This window comes from Mercurialis annua, linkage group LG3 (assembly GCF_937616625.2).
Source record: "Mercurialis annua linkage group LG3, ddMerAnnu1.2, whole genome shotgun sequence".
Classification (NCBI taxonomy): Eukaryota; Viridiplantae; Streptophyta; class Magnoliopsida; order Malpighiales; family Euphorbiaceae; genus Mercurialis; species Mercurialis annua.
Window position 1 is genome coordinate 20,173,054 of NC_065572.1, and position 22,714 is coordinate 20,195,767.

A 22,714-nucleotide genomic window follows, 5' to 3' on the forward strand; every position below is an offset into this window, starting at 1 on the left:
GTTTACAAACGTTACGAAACAAAACCAAATGTGTCACCTTTTTTAACAATTTAAGCCAAACATTTACAAACGTTATGAAACAAATCCAAACGTTTCACCTTTTCAGCGATTTAAGCGAAATGTTTACATAAAAAATTTAAATGTTTGAATTTGTTTGGATTTGTTTCGTAATATTTGTAAACGTTTGGCTTCAATCGCTAAAAAGGGGAAACGTTTTTTTTTGTTTCCTAACATTTGTAAAGGTTTGGCTTTAAATCGCTAAAAATATGAAACGTTTGGATTTGTTTCGTAACGTTTGTAAACGTTCGGCTTAAATCGCTAAAAAGGTGAAACGTTTGGTTTTGTTTCGTACGTTTTTAAACGTTTTGCTTAAATCGCTAAAAAGGTGAAACGTTTGGATTTTTTTAGTAACTATGTAAACGTTTGGAATGGTTTAGTTTTGCTTAAATCGCTAAAAAGGTGAAACGTTTTGTTTTGTTTCATAACTTTTGTAAACGTATGACTTAGATCGCTAAAAATATCAAATGTTTGGTTTGGTTTCTTAATGTTAGTAAACGGTTGGCTTGAATCTTTAAAAAGGTGAAACGTTTAGTTTTGTTTCGTAATGTTTGTAGATGTTTGGCTTAAATCGCTAAAAAGGTGAAACGTTTGGATTTGATTCGTAACGTTTGTAAACGTTTGGCTTAAATTGCTAAAAAGGTGAAACGTTTGGTTTTGTTTCGTAACTTTTGTAAACGTTTGGCTTAAATCGCTAAAAAGGTGAAACGTTTGGTTTTGTTTCGTAACGTTTGTAGACGTTGGGCTTAAATCGCAAAAAAGGTGAAACGTTTGGATTTCTTCGTAACGTTTGGCTTAAATTGCTAAAAAGGTGAAACGTTTGGATTGGTTTCATAACGTTTGTAAACGTTTGGCTTAAATCTCTAAAAAGGTGAAACGTTAAGATTTGTTTTTTAACGTTTAAACATATGCAATTGTTTTGTAACGTTTTAAACTTTTGGATTAAAACGCTAAAAGGAGAAACGTTTGGATTGGTTTTGTATTGTTTTAAACGTTTGGATTGGTTGTGTAACGTTTTAAACGTGGCCTAAATCGCTAAAAAGGTGAAACGTTTGTAAAAGTTTGGCTTAAATCGCTAAAAATGTGAAACGTTTGGATTTGTTTCGTAACGTGTTTTAGTGATTTAAGCCATATATTTACAAACGTTACGAAACCAATCCAAACGCTTCACCTTTTTAGCGATATAAGTAACCTATTTAAAACGTTACAAAGCCAATCCAAAAGTTTACAAATGTAACGAAACAAAATCAAACTTTTCACCTTTTTAGCAATTTAAGCAAAACATTTAAAACATTACGAAACCAATCCAAACGTTTACAAAAGTTAAGATACAAAACCAAATGTTTCACCTTTTTAGCAATTTAAGCCAAATGTTTAAAACGTTGCGAAACAAATCCAAACGTTTAAAATGTAGCTAATCAAATCCAAACGTTTCCCCTTTTTTGCGATTTAAGCCAAATGTTTATAAACTTTACGAAACCAATCCAAACGTTTCAAATTTTTAGCGGTTTAAGCCAAACGTTTACGAACGTTAAGAAACAAATTCAAAAGTTTCAAATTTTTAGTGATATAAGCCAATTGTTTACAAACGTTACACAACAAATTTAAACGTTTCCCCTTTTTAGCGATTTAAGCCAAATGTTTACAAACGTAATGAAGCAAATCCGAACGTTTCACCTTTTTCGCGATTTAAGCCAAACGTTTAAAACGTTACGAAAGCAATCCAAACCTTTACAAACGTTACGAAATAAAACCAAACGTTTCAACTTTTTAGCGATTTAAACCAAACATTTACAAACGTCACAAAACAAAACCAAACGTTTTACATTTTTAGCGATGTAAGCCAAACGTTTACAAATGTTACGAAACAAAACAAAACGTTTCGCCTTTTTAGCGATTTAAGCTAAACATTTACAAACGTTACGAAACAAATCCAAACGTTTCACATTTTTAGCGATGTATGCCAAACGCTTACAAATTTTATGAAACAAATCCAAAACCGAATGTTTCACCTATTAAGCAATTTAAGCCAAATGTTATGAACAAATTCAAACGTTTAACCTTTTTAGCGATTTATGCCGAAGGTTTAAAACGTTACGAAACCAATCCAAACGTTTAAAACGTTACGAAAAAATCCAAACGTTTACAAACGTTACGAAACAAAACCAAACGTTTCACCTTTTCAATGATTAAAGCCAAACGTTTAAAACGTTACGAAACAAATCCAAATGTCTCACCATTTTAGCGATTTAAGCCAAACGTTTAAAACATTACGAAACCAATCCATAAGGTTAAAACGTTCGAAACAAATCCAAACGTTTCACATTTTTAGCCATTTAATCCAAATGTTAAAAAACCAATCCAAACGTTTAAATCATATTTTAAATGTTTGGCTTAAATAGCTAAAAAGGGAAAACGCTTAGATTTGTTTTGTAACGTTTGGCTTAAATCACTAAAAAGGTGAAATATTTGGATTTGTTTTATATCTTTTGTAAACGTTTGGCTTAAATCACTAAAACAGTGAAACGTTTGGATTGCTAAAAAGGGGAAACATTTGGATTTGTTTCGTAACATTTTTTGTTTCGTAACTTTTGTAAACGTTTGGCTAAAATCGCTAAAAAGGTGAAACGTTTGGTTTTGTTTCGTAACGTTTGTAGACGTTTGGCTTAAATCGCAAAAAAGGTGAAACGTTTGGATTTCTTCGTAATGTTTGGCTTAAATTGCTAAAAAGGTGAAACGTTTGGATTGGTTTCATAACGTTTGTAAACGTTTGGCTTAAATCTCTAAAAAGGTGAAACGTTAGGATTTGTTTTTTAACGTTTAAACATATGCAATTGTTTTGTAACGTTTTAAACTTTTGGATTAAAACGCTAAAAGGAGAAACGTTTGGATTGGTTTTGTATTGTTTTATACGTTTGGATTAGTTGTGTAACGTTTTAAACATGGCCTAAATCGCTAAAAAGGTGAAACGTTTGTAAAGGTTTGGCTTAAATCGCTAAAAATGTGAAACGTTTGGATTTGTTTCGTAACGTTTTTTAGTGATTTAAGCCATATATTTACAAACGTTACGAAACCAATCCAAAAGATTCACCTTTTTAGCGATATAAGCAACCTATTTAAAACGTTACAAAGCCAATCCAAAAGTTTACAAATGTTACGAAACAAAATCAAACTTTTCACCTTTTTAGCAATTTAAGCAAAACATTTAAAACATTACGAAACCAATCCAAACGTTTACAAAAGTTACGATACAAAACCAAATGTTTCACCTTTTTAGCAATTTAAGCCAAATGTTTAAAACGTTGCAAAACAAATCCAAACGTTTAAAATGTAGCTAAACAAATCCAAACATTTCCCCTTTTTTGCGATTTAAGCCAAATGTTTATAAACTTTACGAAACCAATCCAAACGTTTCAAATTTTTAGCGGTTTAAGCCAAACGTTTACGAACGTTAAGAAACAAATCCAAAAGTTTCAAATTTTTAGCGATATAAGCCAAACGTTTACAAACGTTACACAACAAATCGAAACGTTTCCCCTTTTTAGCGATTTAAGCCAAATGTTTACAAACGTAATGAAGCAAATCCGAACGTTTCACCTTTTTAGCGATTTAAGCCAAACGTTTAAAACGTTACGAAACCAATCCAAACGTTTACAAACGTTACGAAATAAAACCAAACGTTTCAACTTTTTAGCGATTTAAACCAAACATTTACAAACATCACAAAACAAAACCAAACGTTTTACATTTTTAGCGATGTAAGCCAAACGTTCACAAATGTTATGAAACAAAATCAAACTTTTCACCGTTTTAGCAATTTAAGCAAAACATTTAAAACATTACGAAACCAATCCAAACGTTTACAAAAGTTACGATACAAAACCAAATGTTTCACCTTTTTAGCAATTTAAGCCAAATGTTTAAAACGTTGCAAAACAAATCCAAACGTTTAAAATGTAGCTAAACAAATCCAAACGTTTCCCCTTTTTTGCGATTTAAGCCAAATGTTTATAAACTTTACGAAACCAATCCAAACGTTTCAAATTTTTAGCGGTTTAAGCCAAACGTTTACGAAAGTTAAGAAACAAATCCAAAAGTTTCAAATTTTTAGCGATATAAGCCAAACGTTTACAAACGTTACACAACAAATCGAAACGTTTCCCCTTTTTAGCGATTTAAGCCAAATGTTTACAAACGTAATGAAGCAAATCCGAACGTTTCACCTTTTTAGCGATTTAAGCCAAACGTTTACAAACGTTACGAAATAAAACCAAACGTTTCAACTTTTTAGCGATTTAAGCCAAACATTTACAAACGTCACAAAACAAAACCAAACGTTTTACATTTTTAGCGATGTAAGCCAAACGTTTACAAATGTTACGAAACAAAACAAAATGTTTCGCCTTTTTAGCGATTTAAGCCAAACATTTACAAACGTTACGAAACAAATCCAAACGTTTCACATTTTTAGCGATGTAAGCCAAACGCTTACAAATTTTATGAAACAAATCCAAAACCAAATGTTTCACCTATTAAGCAATTTAAGCCAAATGTTATGAACAAATTCAAACGTTTAACCTTTTTAGCGATTTATGCCGAAGGTTTAAAACGTTACAAAACCAATCCAAACGTTTAAAACGTTACGAAAAAATCCAAATGTTTACAAACGTTACGAAACAAAACCAAACGTTTCACCTTTTTAATGATTAAAGCCAAACGTTTAAAACGTTACGAAACAAATCCAAATGTCTCACCATTTTAGCGATTTAAGCCAAACGTTTAAAACATTACGAAACCAATCCATAAGGTTAAAACGTTCGAAACAAATCCAAACGTTTCACATTTTTAGCCATTTAATCCAAATGTTAAAAAACCAATCCAAACGTTTAAATCACATTTTAAATGTTTGGCTTAAATAGCTAAAAAGGGAAAACGCTTAGATTTGTTTTGTAACGTTTGGCTTAAATCACTAAAAAGGTGAAATATTTGGATTTGTTTTGTATCTTTTGTAAACGTTTGGCTTAAATCACTAAAATAGTGAAACGTTTGGATTGCTAAAAAGGGGAAACATTTGGATTTGTTTCGTAACATTTTTTGTTTCGTAACGTTTGTAAACGTTTGGCATAAATTGCTAAAAAGGTGAAACGTTTGGATTCGTTTCGTAACGTTTTAAACGTTTGGATTGGTTTTTTAACATTTTAAATGTTTGGCTTAAATTGCTAAAAAGGTGAAACGCTTGGATTTGTTTCGTAACGTATGTATAAAAAGGTGAAACATTTGGATTTGTTTCGTAATGTTTTAAGCGTTTGGATTGGTTTCGTAACGTTTTAAACGTTTGGCTTAAATCGCTAAAAAGGTGAAACGTTCGGATTTGTTTCGTAACATTTGTAAAAGTTTGGCTTAAATTACTAAAAAGGTGAAACGCTTGTTTCTGTTTCGTAACGTTTTAAACGTTTGGTTTAAATTGCTAAAATGGGGAAACGTTTGGATTTGTTTTGAAATATTTGTAAACGTTTGGTTGAAATCGCTAAAAAGGTGAAACGCTTGGTATTGTTTCGTAACGTTTGTAAATGTTTGGCTTAAATCGCTAAAAAGGTGAAACGTTTGGATTAGTTTTGTAACGTTTGTAAATGTTTGGCTGAAATTGCTAAAAATTTGAACCGCTAAAAAGGTGAAACGTTTTGATTTGTTTCATAACGTTTGTAAACGTTTGCATAAAATTGCTAAAAAGGTGAAACGTTTGGATTTGTTTCGTAACGTTTTAAACGTTTGGATTGGTTTTGTAACGTTTTAAATGTTTGGTTTAAATCGCTAAAATGGTGAAACGTTTGGATTTGTTTCATAACGATTGTAAACGTTTGGATTGCTTTTGTAACATTGTAAACGTTTGGCTTAAATCGCTAAAAAGGAGAAACGTTTGGATTTGTTTCGTAACGTTTTAAACTTTTGGGTTTGTTTTGTAAACGTTTGGCTTAAATCGCTAAAAATGTAAAACGTTTGGATTTGTTTTGTAAAGTTTATAAACGTTTTTCTTAAATCGCTAAAAACATGAAACGTTTGGTTTCGTTTTGTTGCGTTTGGAAACGACGTTTGTAAACGTTTTGCTAAAATCGCTAACAATGTGAAACGTTTGGATTTGTTTTATAACGTTTGTAAATGTTTGGCTTAAATAGCTAAAAAGGTGAAACGCTTGGATTTTTTCGTAATGTTTACACACATTTTGTTTAAATCGCTAAAAAGGCGAAAAGTTTTGATTTGTTTCTTAACGTTGGTAAACGTACAAATCCAAACGTTTCACCTTTTTAGCGATTTAAGCCAAACAATTGCAAACGTTATGAAAGCCAAACATTTACAAATGTTATGAAACAAATCCAAATATTTCACCTATTTAGCGATTTATACCAAACGTTTACAAACGTTACGAAACAAAACCAAATGTGTCACCTTTTTACCAATTTAAGCCAAATATTTACAAACATTACGAAACAAGTCCAAACGTTTCACCTTTTCAGCGATTTAAGCGAAACGTTTACAAACGTTATGAAACAAAAAATTTAAACGTTTGGATTTGTTTCGTAACATTTGTAAATGTTTGGCTTCAATTGCTAAAAAGGGGAAACGTTTGGTTTAGTTTCCTAACATTTGTAAAGATTTGGCTTTAAACCGCTAAAAATGTGAAACGTTTGGATTTGTTTCGTAACGTTTTTAAACATTCGGCTTAAATCGCTAAAATGGTGAAACGTTTTGTTTTGTTTCGTAACGTTTTTAAACGTTTTGCTTAAATCGCTAAAAAGGTGAAACGTTTGGATTTATTTAGTAACTATGTAAACGTTTGGAATGGTTTAGTTTTGCTTAAATCGCTAAATAGGTGAAACGTTTGGATTTGTTTCTTAACGTTTGTAAACATTCGGCTTTAATCGCTAAAAAGGTGAAACGTTTGGATTTGTTTCATAACGTTTGTAAACATTCGGCTTAAATCGCTAAAAAGGTGAAACGTTTTGTTTTGTTTCGTAACGTTTTTAAACGTTTTGCTTAAATCGCTAAAAAGGTGAAACGTTTGGATTTATTTAGTAACTATGTAAACGTTTGGAATGGTTTAGTTTTTCTTAAATCGCAAATAAAAGGTGAAACGTTCGGATTTGTTTCTTAACGTTTGGCTTAAATTGCTAAAAAGGTGAAACGTTTGGATTGGTTTCATAACGTTTGTAAACGTTTCGCTTGAATCACTAAAAAGGTGAAACGTCAGGATTTGTTTCGTAACGTTTAAACATATGCAATTGTTTTGTAACGTTTTAAACTTTTGGCTTAAATCGCTAAAAAGGTGAAATGTTTGGATTGGTTTTGTATTGTTTCAAACGTTTGGATTGGTTTTGTAACGTTTTAAACGTTTGGCCTAAATCGCTAAAAAGGTGAAACGTTTGGATTTGTTTCGTAACGTTTTTTAGTGATTTAAGCCATATATTTACAAACGTTACGTAACCAATCCAAACGTTTCACCTTTTTAGCGATATAAGCAACCCATTTAAAACGTTACAAAACCAATCCAAAAGTTTACAAATGTTACGAAACAAAATCAAATGTTTCACCTTTTTAGCAATTTAAGCAAAACATTTAAAACGTTACGAAATCAATCCAAATATTTACAAAAGTTACGATACAAAACCAAACGTTTCACCTTTTTAGCAATTTAAGCCAAATGTTTAAAACATTGCGAAACAAATCCAAACGTTTAAAACGCAGCTAAACAAATCCAAACATTTCCCCTTTTTTGCGATTTAAGCCAAATGTTTATAAACTTTACGAAACAAATACAAACGTTTCAAATTTTTAGCGATTTAAGCCAAACGTTTACAAACACTACGAAACAAATCCAAAAGTTTCACATTTTTAGCGATTTAATCCAAACGTTTACAAACGTTACGCAACAAATCCAAACGTTTCCCCTTTTTAGCGATTTAAGCTAAATGTTTACAAAGTTAATGAAACAAATCCGAACGTTTCACCTTTTTAGCGATTTAAGCCAAACGTTTAAAACGTTACGAAACCAATCCAAACATTTACAAACGTTACGAAATAAAGCCAAACGTTTCAACTTTTTAGCGATTTAAGCCAAACGTTTGCAAACGTCACAAAACAAAATCAAACGTTTTACATTTTTAGCGATGTAAGCCAAACGTTTACAAACGTTACGAAACAAAACCAAACGTTTCACCTTTTTAGCGATTTAAGCCAAACATTTACAAACGTTACGAAACAAATCCAAACGTTTCACATTTTTAGCGATTTAAGCCAAACGCTTACAAATTTTATTAAACAAATTCAAAACCAAATGTCACCTTTTAAGCAATTTAAGCCAAACGTTAGGAAACAAATCCAAACGTTTAACTTTTTTAGCGATTTATGCCAAAGTTTTAAAATGTTACGAAACCAATCCAAACGTTTAATATGTCATGAAAAAATCCAAACGTTTGCAAACGTTACGAAACAAAACCAAACGTTTCACCTTTTTAGCGATTCAAGCCAAACGTTTAAAACGTTAAGAAACAAATCCAAACGTCTCACCATTTTCGTGATTTAAGCCAAACGTTTAAAACATTACGAAACCAATCAATACGGTTAAAACGTTCGAAACAAATCCAAACGTTTCACAGTTTTAGCCATTTAATGCAAATGTTAAAAAACAAATCCAAACATTTAAATCACATTTTAAATGTTTGGCTTAAATTGCCAAAAAGGGGAAACGCTTGGATTTGTTTTGTAACGTTTGTAAAAGTTTGGCTTAAATCGCTAAAAAGGTGAAATATTTTGATTTGTTTTGTATCTTTTGTAAATTTTTGGCTTAAATCACTAAAACAGTGAAACGTTTAGATTGCTAAAAATGGGAAACATTTGGATTTGTTTCGTAACGTTTGGCATAAATTGCTAAAAAGGTGAAACGTTTGGATTCGTTTCGTAACGTTTTAAATGTTTGGATTGGTTTCGTAACGTTTTAAACGTTTGGCTTAAATCGCTAAAAAGGTGAAACGTTCGGATTTTTTCGTAACGTTTGTAAAAGTTTGGCTTAAATTACTAAAAAGGTGAAACGCTTGTTTTTGTTTCCTAACGTTTTAAACGTTTGGCTTAAATTGCTAAAAAGGTGAAACGTTTGGATTTGTTTTGAAATAATTGTAAACGTTTGGCTGAAATCGCTAAAAAGGTGAAACGCTTGGTATTGTTTCGTAACGTTTGTAAATGTTTGGCTTAAACTGCCAAAAAGGTGAAACGTTTGGATTAGTTTTGTAACGTTTGCAAATGTTTGGCTTAAATTGCTAAAAATTTGAATCCGCTAAAAAGGTGAAACGTTTTGATTTGTTTCATAACGTTTTGAAACGTTTGTCTTAAATTGTTAAAAAGGTGAAACGTTTGGATTTGTTTCGTAACGTTTTAAACATTTGGATTGGTTTTGTAACGTTTTAAATGTTTGGCTTAAATCGCTAAAATGGTGAAACGTTTGGATTTGTTTCATAACGATTGTAAACGTTTGGATTGCTTTTGTAACGTTATAAACGTTTGGCTTAAATCGTTAAAAAGGAGAAACGTTTGGATTTGTTTCGTAACGTTTTAAACTTTGGGATTGGTTTTGTAAACGTTTGGCTTAAATCGCTGAAAATGGGAAACGTTTTGTTTTGTTTCCTAACATTTAGAAACGTTTGGCTTAAATCGCTAAAAAGGTGAAACATTTAGATTAGTTTTGTAACGTTTGGATTGGTTTTGTAACGTTTGTAAACGTTTCTCTTAAATCACTAAAAAGGTGAAACTTTTAGATTTGTTTCGTAAAGTTTACAAAGTTACGAAACAAAACAAAACGTTTAAAACGTAAAGAAACAAATCCAAACGTTTCACCCTTTTTAGCGATTTAAGCCAAACGTTTACAAACGTTACGAAACAGAATAATATGTTTCAACTTTTTAGAAATTTAAGCGAAATGTTTACAAACGTTACGAAACAAAACCAAATGTTTCACCTTTTTAGCGATTTAAGCCAAACGATTACAAATATTACGAAACAAATCCGAACGTTTCACCTTTTTAGCAATTAATGCCAAACGTTTTAAAATGTTACAAAACAAAACAACCGTTTCACCTTTTTAGAGATTTAAGCCAAACATTTACAAACGTTACGAAAAAAATCTAATCGTTTAAAATGATAGGAAACAAATCCAAAGGTGAAACGTTTGGATTGGTTTCGTAACGTTTGTAAACGTTTGACTTAAATCGCTAAAAAGGTGACACTTTTGGTTTTGTTTCGTAAAGTTTGTAAACGTTTGACTTAAATCGCTCAAAACGTGAAACTTTTGGTTTTGTTTCGTAAAGTTTGTAAACGTTTGGCTTTAATCGCTAAAAAAGTGAAATGTTTGGATTGATTTCGTAACGTTTGTAAACGTTTGGCTTAAATCGCTAAAAATATGAAACGTTTGGTTTTGTTCCGTAACGTTTGTAAACGTTTGGCATAAATTGCTAAAAAGGCGAAACGTTTGGTTTTGTTTCGTAACATTTGTAAACGTTTGGCTTAAATTGCGAAAAAGGTGAAACGTTTGGATTTGTTTCGTAACGTTTGTAAACGTTTGGCTTAAATCGCTAAAAAGGTGAAACGTTTGGTTTTGTTTCGTAACGTTTGTAAACGTTTGGCTTAAATCGCTGAAAAAATAAAACGTTTGGATTTTTTATAACGTTTTAAACGTTTAGATTTGTTTCGTAACGTTTTAAACGTTTTTCTTAAATCGCTAGAAAGGTGAAACGTTAGGATTTGTTTCGTAATGTTTTAAATGTTTGGCATAAATTGATAAAAAAGGGAAAAGTTTGGATTTGTTTCTTAACGTTTATAAACTTTTAGCTTAAATCGCTAAAAAGTTGAAACGTTTGGATTTGTTTCATAACGTTTGTAAACGTTTGGCTTCAATCGCTAAAACGGTGAAACGTTTGGTTTTGTTTTTGTAACATTTGTAGACGTTTGGCTTAAATCGCTAAAAAGGAGAAACGTTTGGATTTGTTTTGTAATGTTTGTAAACGTTTGGCTTAAATCGCTAAAAAGCTGAAACGTTTGGATTTGTTTTGTAACGTTTTAAACGTTTGGGTTGGTTTCATAACGTTTTAAACGTTTGGCTTTAATCGCTGAAAAGGTGAAACGTTTGGATTTTTTTCGTAACATTTGTAAACGTTTGGCTTAAATCGCTAATAAGGTGAAACATTTGGTTTTGTTTCGTAACGTTTGTAAAAGTTTGGCTTAAATCGCTAAAAATGTGAAACGTCTGGATTTGTTTCGTAACGCTTTAAATGTTTCGTTTAGTTTCGTTACGTTTTAAACATTTGGCTTAAATTGCTAAAAAGGTGAAATGTTTGGTTTTGGTTTATAACGTTTGTAAACAAATGGCTTCAATCGCTAAAAAAGGTGAAACTTTCGGTTTTATTTCGTAACATTTGTAAACGTTTAGCTAAAATCGCTAAAAAGGTTAAACGTTTGGATTTGTTTTGTAACGTTTGTAAACGTTTGGCTTAAATCGCTAAAAAGGAGAAACGTTTAGATTTGTTTCGTAATGTTTGTAAACGTTTAGTTTAAATCGGTAAAAATATGAAACGTTTGGATTTGTTTCGTAACGTTTTAAATGTTTGGATTTGTTTCATAGCATTGTAAATGTTTGACTTCAATTGCTATAAATGGGAAACATTATATTGGTTTCGTAACGTTTTAGACGTTTGGCTTCAATCGCTAAAAAGGTGAAACGTTTGGATTTGTGTGGTAACGTTTGTAAACGTTTGGCTTAAATCGCTAAAAAGGGGAAACGTTTGAATTTGTTTTGTAACGTTTATAAACGTTTGGCTTAAATTGCTAAAAAGGGGAAACGTCTGGTTTTGTTTCGTAACTTTTGTAAACGTTTCGCTTAAATTGCTAAAAAGGTGAAACGTTTGGTTTTATTTCGAGACGTTAGTAAACGTTTCGCTTAAATTGCTAAAAAGGTGAAACATTTGGATTTGTTTCGTAACGCTTTAAATGTTTGGCTTAAATCGCTAAAATGGTGAAACGTTTGGTTTTGTTTCGTAACGCTTGTAAACGTTTAGCTTAAATTGCTAAAAAGGTGAAACGTTTGGTTTGGTTTTGTTTCGTAAGTTTGTAAACGTTTGGATTTGCTTTGTAACTTTTTAAATGTTTGGCTTAAATCGCTAAAAAGGGAAAACGTTTGGATTTCTTTCATAATGTTTGTATACGTTTGTCTTAAATCGCTAAAAAGATGAAACATTTGGATTTGTTTCGTAATGTTGGTGAATGTTTGGCTTAAATCGCTAAAAGGTAAAACGTTGGGATTTGTTTTGTAAAGTTTGGCTTAAATAGCTTAAAAAACAAAACCTAACGTTTCCCTTCTTTTGCAATTTAAGCTAAACGTTTACAGACGTTACAAAACAAAACCAAACGTTTCCCCTTTTTAGCGATTCAAGCCAAACATTTACAAACATTACAAAATCAATCCAAACGTTTAAAACGTTATGAAACAAATCCAAAAGTTTCACGTTTCACTTTTTTAGCGATTTGAGCCTAACGTTTACAAATGTTACGCAACAAATCCAAGCGTTTCACGTTTTTAGCGATTAAAGCCAAACATTACGAAATAAATCCAAACGTTTCCCATTTTTAGCGATTCAAGCCAAACGTTTACAAACGTTACGAAACATTACAAAATCAATCCAAACGTTTAAAAAGTTACGAAACAAATCCAAACGTTTACAAACGTTACGAAACCAAACACGTCAAGAAACAAATCCAAACTTTTCACCTTTTTAGCGATTTCAGCAAAACGTTTAAAATGTTACAAAACAAATCCAAACGTTTCACCTTTTTAATTATTTTAGCCAAATGTTTACAAACGTTACGAAACAAAACCAATCTTTTCACATTTTTAGTGATACAAGCCAAACGTTTACAAACATTAAGAAAAAAATCCAAACGTTTCCCCATTTTATCAATTTAAGCAAAACATTTAAAACCTTACGAAACCAATCCGAATGTTTCACCTTTTTAGCGATTTAGGCCAAACGTTTAAAATTTTATGAAACAAATCCAAACATTTAAAACGTTACGAAACAAATCCAAACGCTTCACCTTTTTTTACCGATATAAGCCAAACGTTTACAAACTATACAAAAAAAATCCAAAAGTTTCACATTTTTAGCGATTTAAGTCTAACGTTTACAAACATTATAAAACAAATCCAAAGGTTTAACCTTTTTAGCGATTTAAACATTCCCCTTTTTAGCGATTTAAGTCAAACGTTTACAAATGTTGCGAAACAAATTCAAACGTTTCGCCTTTTAGCGATTGAAACCAATTGTTTACAAACGTTACGAAACAAATCCAAATGTTTCACCTTTTTAGCAATTTAAGCCAAACGTTTAAAACGTTACGAAACAAAATCAAACGTTTCACCTTTTAAGCGATTTAAGCCAAACGTTTACAAACGCTACAAAACCAATCCAAACGTTTCACCTCTTTAGCGATTTAAGCCAAACGTTTACAAACGTTACAAAACAAATCGAAATGTTTAAAACGTTACGAAACCAATCCGAACTTATACAACGTTACGAAACAAATCCAAACATTTCACCTTTTTAACGATTGAAGGCAAACGTTTACAAACGTTACGAAACAAATTGCAAACGTTTCCCCTTTATTGCGATATAAGCCAAAGTTTACAAACGTTATGAAACTCATCCAAAGGTTTCACCTTTTTAGCGATATAAGCCAAACGTTTACAAATGTTACGAAACAAAACCAAACGTTTCTGTAATATCTCGTGTTTTTTCGTCATGGTTTTGTTATGTTTCCGACTTAGTTTTGGATTGTTAATGGTGGACTTAGAAAGTGTATCTTGTATGTGTCGCATGTGTTGTGTGAGGTTTCGATGGCGATATGATTGGGAAAATTACCCTCTATACCTAACTTTTTGAAAATTTTGCAAAAATACTCCTTTTTGGTAGTTTATTAGTAGATTATACCAATAATCTACTAATAAACTACCAAAAAGGAGTACTTTTGCAAAATTTTCAAAAAGTGAGGTATTTATGAAAAGAACCCGATTTGATTTGTATCAAATTTATAATTGATGATGTGTTTGTGTGCCTTCTTAATCTGACATATCTTGATAAAACATTCATATCTCCCAATTGCACCGTTGGATTGGGCTTATTTTTTAATATGCTCTGCACGAGAAAAAGTTGACTGTTGGATCAAAATTGGAGGCGCGTTGGGCCATCGCACCTCGCAACTCGCCCAAGGGTGTTTTGTGCCTTTTGAAAAGGCACGACGACAAGCGCGTTGGGCCATCGTCCCTCGCAACACGGCTGTCGTGTTTTTTCACTTCAGGGCCTATAAATAGACCCGTTTTTTTTACTTGAACATTACCTACACTCATACTAAACCTAGCCGAACTATATACTATTAAACTCTCTGATTTACTTCATTTTCCATCAAATCCTTCTCAAATCGTTGGTTTTCGGTAAGATACTCTCACTCTCCGTTCATCCGCTCTCATTCGATTCCCATTTTATCTTTGGTAAGTCATTCTTTTCTTGTTCCAGGAACATTGTAGGGTTGTTATGTACCTCTTATTTTGCTGGTTCATTCATCCTTGTTCCTTAGGGTGTTAGATCACGTTTCATTCATTCTTGGTACGTAGCGATTCGTTCATTTAAGCATTACTTTTATTTGTTGATAATTATGATTGTTGTTTACTGTTTTGAGTATGCCGATTCTGAAGTTAAGTATTTGGTTTGATGCTTTACGATCATGTAGTTGCTTATGCAAGTTTTACCAATTGATAAATTCTAATTTGATTTATGTGTTTCATGCAATCGTTGGGGATGATGATAGCCACTGTTTGGGTGTATTTAGTGACTGAGTTTGCATGACCTAGGGCTGTAATTTTATATTTCTTACATGGGTTTCTCAAGATCAATTCCTAGGTTGTATACTATACTTTTTGGTTGATCTTGTTATGATTATTCGTTGTTTTGATATAGTGTCCTATGGCTATAAATCTTGTTATGATTATTGGTTGTTTTGATATAGTGTCCTATGGCTATAAATCTTCGTTTGGGGCTGATGTTAATTGATGAAATCAATTCTTGCTTGTTTGGTTTGATAAATAGGATTTATGGTTGAGTTTTGGTCCATGTTGCATGAACAAACTTTGGTTGATTCATATGATGTTAGTTGCTGCCCATAAGTGTATTATAGGTAGTTTTGGGCGTTTGTAACATGTTGACATTGTTCAAATATCATTGGTTTGATTTCATGTTGTTAATATATAAGGTGGAAATGTTATGCCATGTAAATGGTTGATTTGACTTCTCTATTTTCAGATCTGAGTTGGTGAACTCATATGCATATTTAGAACCTTTATAAGTGTTGTGACACGCTTGTGTCTACTTTGGGTGTTTTGGCCAAGAGTGGCTAGCTTTGGGTATTTTGTAAATGTGCATCTTTGTTGTTAAGATAGGTTGAGTTTTGTATTTTCAAATGAGGAATGTTTTGATTTAAAAGTTCCGGATATACTTTGGTTTTACTCTGGCATAACGTTGGGTCGTGCCTCGTAGTGAGTTTTTTGTATTATTTACCGCTTAAGTACCTCAAATTGTATTAGTATTATAATTTTTTACGAATTATTTTTAATGATTATGGATTGGGATTAGAACGAGCTACTCGATAGGCTTGTACCGAGACTGTGTGCACTGGTAAGTACTTTGGGATTGGCTGACCAATGTCTGGCCTACTTTGGGAATTGATGAGGATTTGTTCTCATCTACTTTAGATTATACTTTGGGATATATATATACTTTGGGATTTCATTTCAATATTGTATTCCATAATCAAGTATATAAGTATATTAGTATAAAAGGATTTGATTTTAAGGGTTTTAATCTTAATAAATGTAAATAGCATTATGAACTCATCTTAGTATATCTGACCCCATTGTTTTCCCTATTTTTCAAGGGTTATGATTTGAATGCTTTGGTCATCTCTGATTCTTTGATTCATTGGAGGTTTTATGCTATTTAAAACTAGTCAACGGTTTTAAAGTCTTAGACCGCAGTAGAGCTAGTTTACTTATTATGGATATCTTATGTTAGTTTGTCGAATTGGTCCGATTGTTTTGTTTTTAACTTTGGCATGTTATACTTTGGTTTATATCGTTATATATAAGGCATGCTGTTGAGTCTCGGGTTTTAGCCGAGCATTTCAGATATTTAAGTTATTATTTAAGTTGTGATATAAACTACTAGACTTAGGTTGGAATCTCGGTTTCCCCCGAGCAGTGGTTTTCTTGTAGGTTTATATGTTGTATGATTATCTGCAAGGCTAGCTACGGGTTTTGGTACGACCATACCCATACCCTAGCACCGGTTGCGATCCTTGTAATTGGATCGTGACAAAGTTGGTATCAAAGCTTTGGTTTCAATCCAAGGCCATTTTGCATGTTATGTGTTTACTGCTTTAATGCATGTTATGTTGTTGCTGTGTCATAGGATCTACTGCGGAATTAGTATTCAAGTCTTGTCTTTTGAAACGTCATCTTTTTTTTTCAAAACTTTCTACCTTCATCTATAGGAATGTTGAGTGTCGGTCTTATGTGTTACTGATACTTTACTTTGGAATGTTTATTGCTTATATATTGGGTGATTTGTTGGCTGTTGTGCCATATATGAGATATACTTTGGGTGATGTGTTGTGGCCTGTTGTGCCTTATATGAGATATACTTTGGGTTATGTTTTGTGGACTGTTGTACCTTATATGGTGTTTACTTTGGGTGATAGTTTGTTGGCTGTTATGCCTTATATGATGTTTACCTTGGGTGATTAGTTTTTGGCTTTTATGCCTTGGATGATTTTAGTTGGATTGCTTTCACCTTTTTGGTGAGTACAGTTTGGTTTAGGCCTTAATTGTTGGTTTCCATATATGTTGGCACATAAGAGGATATGTTAGGGTTGGCCTTTTTTTTTCTTTTAAAGGATTCTTGTGTTAAATCATTAAGCATTTTTTATGGCTACAAGTTGTTCGGTCACCCGTTGTTTTTATAATTTTATTGAAAAAAATATATTGATTTGATTTGTGTTTTGACACGAGAATCAGAAGAGAAGTCTGGTTTTAATACTTTTTAAAAAAAATGTGATTTTTGGTTAATTTACAAGTAAAATGAATTTCACGTATTTCAAAATCTTACGTTTGACTTGGTATTGACCAACGATTATTTTAAAAATAATATTATTTAAATAATGGAATATGGCTTTAATAATGTATTATGACTTTTATGGTCTTACCATGTTTTGGTTTGTGTACATTGGAGGTGTCTTTGGTTATATGATTTGGTATATTATGTTTGGCGAGAGTATGCGTTTTTCGGAATGGTTGTTTGTGATAAAGGGTTTTCTCAGTTGAATTTTTGAATTGCTGTTTGATGCTTAGATTACGTTGAGCTCCTATTTTTAAGAAAAGATTGAGATTTTATTTAAAGGCCTTTCCGAATTTACAAATATTTTGAGTATGTTTTATAAATGGTTGTTTTGGGTTTGACATTGGTCACCCAAATTTTGGAGTTGAGCTTGGTAGCTGTAATGACTCGGCTAACTCGCTGGTTATTTTTGGATTGATATACTTTGGAAACTTTTAAAAAATGATTTATAAAGGAGATTTTCCGGAAAACAAAAATTTTAAAACTGTGAAGCTCAACTAGAACTTGAAAACTTGTATGGTTGACTTTATAATTCTAAATGAGTTTTGATGCGTATTTTGATCGATGGCATATTACTTGTTGTTCTTGTTACGACGAACGCAGTGTGTTGTAGCATGTTTTGTTTTTGCCTTAAAATAGATTTGGGTTAATTGTGGTTAATGGCATGTTTGAGTGGTTTATGGTTTGTAGAATTCGTAATATTTTAGTTTTGATTTGCGTTGTATACCTTGCAAGTTTGGTTGATCTATGTCGGTTGAGTTTGTTTTATCTCGTCGTGTAGAGTAGCACGGGAGGTAATTTCCTTCATGCGTTCTTTGACTTAAACTTGGTGTTGGCTTTTGATTTGTGAGTCGAACCTTCGTTTAGGCTTGTATTGCTTTAGTTTCGGTTCGGGGTTACACTGGTGTTAGTGTATTGTTTTGTAAATCGAGATCCTTAGATTTTGATATCGAGGAAGATTAGTAAAGTGTTCTTGAAACGGTTGGTGGTTTTTGACTATTAGAGAAAAATATAGTTTAGAAATTCTTATCTGAGGAGATAGATCGGTGTATCTTATAATGCTAGTGCTTTTCATCAAGTTGGACGATGTAATGCGGGAATTGGTGGTACGTGTTGTAAAAGCATATGTGATGTATTGTTTTCCTTAAGTTAAATTTTAGTTTGATTGGCGTTTAATCGAGTATTATTTTATTCATAAGAGATTTTATAGGAGTTATAGGTTTGAACGGCTGTTAGAATCCTATGATTTGGTAGATTGCGAGTATGGAATTTTAAATAATATTTTGAGGTTATGGAGTGCACATCTCACAGAGTGTAACGTCTAGCAAATGTTTGATTAAGAAATTGATTTCAAATTAAAAATTGTGAAAATATTTGAAATGTTTTTAACACGTAATTGTGCCCAGACATATCATGAGAATGCATTTTTGTATGTCACGAATAGGAATTGCATTGCGCACTGAGTATGTTCAAAAAATAATAAGTAATTGGTACATGCATAGTACTACATGCATCACGTGCATTGGAATGGTTGGAATTGGATGCAACTCTTTGGGGATGAAAGGTGTCATCACCCTGGCGCACAATTATGTAACGTGGATTTTGGCAATAAAGTGTTTTTGAGAAAAATATTTTAAAACGAACTCGCGAGTCTCCTTGGGTTAAAATGTATTTATAAAGTTGATTGATTTCAAATGGTTTGAAATTTTACCGTAAGGTAGCTAGACAAATACTCTGTGATAATGGTGGTGAATTGAGGACGATTATGTTAGGATTGATTGGTCTGTAGTATCATAAATTTTGTGCTTCGTAAGGAGTAAGAATGAATATAAGATTGCACTCGAGTTATTGTTGTTATAAGTATGATAGGATTTTGAGGTCAGTTCTGAAGGCTTACGTGTTAGCTTCCAATTTATGACTTGAGGGCTGTTGGATTAAGGAATTTTGATATGCTCCACGTGTGTATATATATTGTGATTTTAAAGGAAGTTTGGGTTTTACATGTTCAATTTTGTTTAAACTTTTTTGTAAACTCATATAGAATATTATGCGAACGAGGATATTTCAATGTAAATTTGTTTTCCCATTTTGACAAAGGATAAAATCTTATCAAGTTTTAATTTCAGTGAATAATAATTTTGCTAGTTGAGCGGTTTTATAAATTTGAAAATTTATTTGAAAGTAAGGTGTAACTGTGAATTCAGATACGAATCTTTTGAAATTTTAATGTGTTTTTAAAACTGGAGGTTTTCGAACGGTAAAAGCATTTTGGTTTTTGTATATAAAGAGAGGTATAAGATTTTAACGTCTTTAAAAGATAATTGGAAAATATTAATTGAATATTTATGTGTTTTGCAAATTTTATTTTCCTATAAGTCTGACTTTGAATATAACCAATTAATTGTGAATTTGATATAGGTGGTCTATTGTTAGGATTCGAGGTTACAGTTACTGGTGGAATAACTTTGGATGTTCGAGTTATCTTAGACTTATGTATTAATAAAATTTTAGGTTTGGTTATTATAAGTGTAAGTTGTGTACTACTTATGGGATGATTGAAGGAATCATTGTGATTGAGATTGTTTGTTATAATCTAGAGATTTCGTTACCATGAGGTAAGTTCACGTGTTCTTTTGAATAACGGTGTGAGTTTTTGTGTTTTATAATTTGCAAAGTTAATGGTATTATATAGTGTGGTTTTTGTTAGAACTAGAATTTGAGCTTCGGGATTGTTCTTGAACTTTGATGATATGGGTTTCATAATCGTTAAGATTCAAGCTAGTTTTGGAAACCAACTTCGTTGGATAATTTTTGATTGTTCACATTTGTATTGATTGAGTGGTCGTTGGAGCATCAAATTGTTTGAATCAGAATTTTGCGCAATGTGTGTTGTGAGCGTTTAAACTGCGAATCAGTTTCTTATTTAAAATTTGAGGTCGAATTTTTCGTAGGTTGGGGAGAATGTAATACCCCATATATTTTCGGCGTATTTTGTCTTGTGTTGACTTTTTCTGGGTGGAAATTTTGATTAGAGTTGTCATTGAAAGAGATTCGAGGTTTGTTCTTATATATCCTAAGTATTTCAGTCGAGCTTTATGTGGAGATTCGAGGTTTGTTCTTGTTTATTCTAAGTATTTTAGTCGAACTTTATGTGGGAGAGTTTATATTCCTTCGTTTGGTTTCACCTAGAAAGGGCGTTATCGTTTTATGTTAAGTGGAAGTTAGCATTAAGGCTTTTATGACCTTTTAAGATTGTTCGGTTTATGAAATTCGTGATTTTTAGTTATCGTTCGAGGAACAACCTATTGAGTTTTTTTATTATGCAAGTGCATAGGTTGTTAAGCACATAATTCCTATGGTTACAGTTTGGGTTGGTTACTTGGGAGACAGAGTTTATTATGCAGAATTGTTATAATTGCTTTCCTTGGTTACTTTGGGTGTCATATTATGTGTTTTCATGTTTGTTACGTGTGTTTTTGTTCGAACAACATATTGTATGATATGTTTTACGTGGGTTGTCTTATGTTAAATTCGAAGACGAATTTTATATAAGTTGGGGAGATTGTAATATCCCGTGTTTTTCCATCATGGTTTTGTTGTGTTTCCGATTTAGTTTCGGATTGTTAATGGTTAACTTAGCAAGTGTGACACTATGTTTGGGGCTTAAGTTGTATCATGTATGTGTCGTGTGAGTTTTCGATGGTGATTTAATTTGTATCAGTTTTATAATCGATGATGTGTTCGTGTGCCTTTTGAATGTGACATGTCTTGATAAAACATCCATATCTCCCAATTGCACTGTTGGATCGGGATCATTTTTGGATAGGTTGTGCACGAGAAAAAGTTGACTGTTGGATCAAATCGGACGCGCGTCGGAGGGCGCGTTGGGCCATCGCGCCTCGCAACGCGCCTGTCGTGTTTTTTCTTTTTGGGGCCTTTAAATATATCCCTTTTTCTGATTTAAACATTACCTACACTCATATTAAACCCTATTAAACTCTCTAATATAATTCGTTTTCCATCAAATCCTTCTCAAATCGTTGGTTTTCGGTAAGATACTCTCACTCTCCATTCATCCGCTCTCATTCGATTCTCATTTGGTCTTTGGTAACTCATTATTTTTTTGTTCCTGGATCATTGTAGGGCTATTACGTACTTTTTATTTTGCTGGTTCATTCATCCTTGTTCCTTATGGTGTTAAATCACGTTTCATTCATTCTTGGTACGTAGCGATTCGTTCGTTTAAGCATTACTCTTGTTTGTTGATAATTATGGTTGTTGTTTACTGTTTTGAGTATGCCGATTCTGAAGTTAAGTGCTTGGTTTGATGCTTTACAATCATGTAGTTGCTTGTGCAAGTTTTACCAGTTAATAAATTGTAATTTGATTTATGTGTTTCATGCAATCGTTGGGGATGATGATTGCCACTGTTTAGGTGTATTTAGTGACTGAGTTTGCATGACCAATGGATGTAATTTCATATTTCTTACATGGGTTTCTCAAGATCGATTTCTAAGTTGTATACTATACTTTTTGGTTGATCTTGTTATGACTATTCGCAGTTTTTAAATAGTGTCCTACGGCTGTAAATCTTCGTTTGGGGCTGATGTTAATTGATAAAATCAAATCTTGCTTGTTTGGTTTGATGAATAGGATTTAAGGTTGAGTTTGGTCCATGTTGCATGAACACACTTTGGTTGATTCATATGATGTTTGTTGCTGCCCATATGTGTATTATAGGTAGTTTTGGGCGTTTGTAACATGTTGACATTATTCAAAGATCATTGGTTTGATTTCATGTTGTTAAGATATAAGGTGGAAATTTTATGTCATGTAAATGGTTGGTTTGGCTTTTTCATTTTCAGATCTGAGTTGGTGAACTCATATGCATATTTAGAACCTATTTAAGTGTTGTGACACGCTTGTGTCTACTTTGGGTGTTTTGGCCAAGTGTGGCTAGCTTTGGGTTTGTTGTAAATGTGCATCTTTATTGTTAAACTAGGTTGAGTTCCGTATTTTCAAATGAGCAATATTTTGATTTAAAGGTTCCAGATATACTTTGGTTTTACTCTGGCATAACACTAGGTCGGGTTAGACTTGGGTCGCCCGACATATGAGATTAAGTTTATAGTTGTATAACTCGGCTAATTCACTACTTTGGGATTTCACTTGGTTATGCTTAACTTATTATTTGACTCTGGTATTACTTTGGCTTTGGATTGTATACGTTTGATTGTCATGCCTTGGTATATACTTTGGCTTGTGGTGGAGATACTAGTCCTATGTGGTGTCTAGTATTCTTAGAGTTAGGGGATGAATTGTTTTTAACTTAAGTTTTTTTTCTAGACCCGTCAACTGTTCGTGCTTCGGAGTCAGAGCAGGTTTAGGTTGCTTGACAG